A 3,546-nucleotide genomic window follows, 5' to 3' on the forward strand; every position below is an offset into this window, starting at 1 on the left:
AGCAGAAAGCCTAGCAACAGCAGCTCATCCCACACTACTTTATTGAAAATATAGAGAACTGCACTGACCCAATTTCTACTCTATTACGTTTTATGCTAGCTGATTTTCAACCTGATTTAAGATAAAATTTATAAGGCTGAAGTAGAACACAGCAGTAAAAAATACTTGTTTACTTCTTTGCAATTCTTCATTACACATTATGTTATGAGAGCACTTTATGCTTGTTTAAAAATTGTTTTGCTAACATTTATTATAAATTGTTTTTAATTTTTAATTAAAAATTAGGGCTGGCTCCATGACTCTTTGGTGATATGTAGCTGAAAAGAAGCCAGATCCCACATGGTGACTGTGGTTTGAATCCTTGGCCCAGTCACCCTGCAACATTCTGGGCATTTGTGTGAGTATCCAAGATTCAGTGGGTTGGAGGACTGAAAGAAGGGGGATCATGGCATGACCAGATCCCATGGAGGGTGCTCATCTCTTTCTTTCTCTCCCATGTGCATGTACATGTGTTCTGTCATCAATATAGGAAAAGAGTTTTAAATGATGAGTGCATTATACTTTTATTAGAATAAAAGCCATAGTTTTACTATAGTGTACATAAATGTGTTCTTTTTTTACTAAGATTTATTTACTTATTTTATTCATTTCATCAGAGAGAAAGAGACAATCTCTCTCTCTCTCTCTTTTTATAAAGGATTTTTTTGCTACAAGGTACATGTGTTTGCCAAAGAGATAGAGACAAAGTGATAAATCACCACCATCCCCCCAGGGAGGATGGCTACGCTGAAATCCCTTCTCCTCCATTCTCCTCTTGAGATTTTGGACACGCACACATGCATATGCACCCAGCATGAGTTCCAAGTCACCAGGTCCGGAACTCGAACCACAGTTGACCATGTGAGAGTCCTTTACCACTAAGTCCATGTCACCTCCTGGCTCCGACAATCACTCTCAACAGAGGTTCATTACTCAGAGCTGTGATCTTTAATTACAGCCTTCTCAGACAGCCAGGATCACAGGCATTCACACATTTGCACATTCCGTATGTACAGGTTGATCTGGAAACTGAATCCCATTTTTCCATACAGGTTCCAGTCTTGCAGAGTAGTGGGCTCTTGTGGTGCCACTGTGGCTGATCTCTGGATGCTTTCTTTTCTTCTTCTTCTTCTTTTCCTCCTCCTCCTCCTCCTCCTCCTTCTTCTTCTTCAAGTTTATTTACTTATTTATTTATTCCACAAGATAGGCAGAGAGAGGGAGAGATAGACACAGAGATAGGCACTTTCTAGAACCTCTAGACTCTTCATGCCATAATCCATCCCCAAGTGTACATGACTGGGTATGCTAACGAAGGTCCCAGGACTAAATCCAGAACCTTTTCATGTGGGTCTAGCTGCATTACTATTGTGTCCCTGCCTGCTCCCAGATGCTTTCTAAATAGTTCATGCAAAGATAAACATTTTAAAATGAGAAATGGTGTCAGCAACTTGTCTAGAATTCATTCCTGTTGACAAATAGACTGCAATCTTATTCCATAAAGTTGTCTTTGGACAAATGACATAACTATAAGATGGAATTGTTTAACATAAGACATATTGTTTGCTTTGCGAATAGCAAATAACAGAATCATAGAAAATTAAGGGCTGAAAGACAAACTATAGAAAAAAATACTACCCAATGTCTTCATTTTGAATTAAGGACTCTCAAGGCGCAAAAACAGATGAAGCGATTTTAATTACAGTCAAAAAGTTGTTGGCCAGTATATTGAGCATGGGGAAATGTTTGGTTTTAATGTCACGAAAAAAAATCTGTGATTTTTAAATTTCTCCATGGGATTGTTCCGAAATTGGCAATGTTAATATATAGTCAGAGTGTGATGAGTCCAAGTGCTGATATTAATTTTTGTGTTAAAAATGTCTTACATTTAATTGTTATCTTCGAACTAAAATTTTCCAGAGCACATATGAATATGTAAGTAATTCTTTTACAAATACAGTATTTGTTTTTTTCCGACTATTTCCTTTTAAAGTTTACTTGACTGTGTGGGAGATTTAATTTGGGTTGTAAGAATGAAGTTATTTCTGATGATTAATATGGTAGATTTTAGAGTCTTAGGATTTAAAATTGTTTTTTTCTTTTAATGGTCATGGTGTCTGTTTTTCAACACTGCTGGCTAAAATATGCTAATCTATGTAATGTCTTGTAATAAATGAGATGGATTACAGGCTCTATATATCTTTAGATATAACTATTTGTCACTTTAAAGTAGGGCACAGTAGACTTTATTAAAAGGGAGCCAGGTAATATTGCAGGCTTGGCATGCCACATGGGCTCTGTTGCAGCTATTCCACTAACTCTGCCATCATAGTGTAAAATCAGCCATAAACAATATGCAAAAAGATCACCTGGTTGTGGTTTAATAAAATGCAATGTATGAAAACAAGAGGGAGCATAGAATTAGCCTACAAGTTGCACATTGCTAGAAGGAAATAACATTTTTGTTATACTAATAATTCTGAATCAATGGGGGAAAAATGTAAGCTTTACCTCCCTCAACGCTTCTGTAAGGTTTTATGAATAGGGGAACCTGGCTACAGCTTTCTTTTTTGCAGATGTTTCATTGTACAACTCTATTGCAAAGTTCTTGGGTTCCTAATGAAGTTCTATTTCTGTGTGGTCATCTTAATTTGGTGAGAACAATTGTTCATTTGTAGTAAACTTGCTTTCATTTCTTCCAGATTTCATTTGCCATATAAGAATAATAGGAATTAGGGCAAATCTCATAGCCTACGTGGTTAAGGGAACTGAGTCCCACATGACTGACCGTGATTTTAAGTCATAGCCTCAGTGACTTTTTTTTTTTTTTTGAGAGGTTTTTGCTTTAAGGTGTGTGTGCTTGCTGGAAAGACAGAGACAGAGAGACAGAAAGTGAGAAATCACCCCCCAGGGGGGATGGCCACGCTGCAATTCCTTCTCCTCCACTGTCCTCTTGGGATCCTGGGTACACATGCACACGTGCCCGGCGTAAGTTTAAGTCACCGGGTCTAGGACTTGAACTGCAGTTGACTACATGGGAGTCCAGCGACATAGCCATTACACTAACTACTGGTCCCTTATTTTTGTTGTTTTTGCCTCAGTGGCTTTAAAAACTCACCATGTACATCTGTGTGCTTGCTCTAAATCCCAATGGGATGGACAAATGGAAGAGAAGCAATAGTACTATGACCATGCCCCCCTGGGAGGTGTTCTCATCCCACTACAGAAGAACACATTCCTTCTGGAAATTAAAAAAAAAAATAGTGGAAATCAATTTTGACATAAAATATGATTTTTTTACAATACCTACTTTATTGATCTATAAGCATAAGATGACCCAAATTACAAGAAAATTATATTTTATTTGTCTTCCATTGTATCTTTGTTTCTAAGAGAGAAAAAGAGAGAGAGGCTGGCTGTGGTATGTGCCTCTGATATACTTAATGTCAATAATTGAAGATTTGAAGATGTTAGTTTTTTCTTTTCTTTTCTTTTTTTTTTTTTTTTGTG

Source organism: Tupaia chinensis, unplaced genomic scaffold, assembly GCF_000334495.1.
Source record: "Tupaia chinensis unplaced genomic scaffold, TupChi_1.0 Scaffold139466_1, whole genome shotgun sequence".
NCBI classification, from domain to species: Eukaryota; Metazoa; Chordata; class Mammalia; order Scandentia; family Tupaiidae; genus Tupaia; species Tupaia belangeri.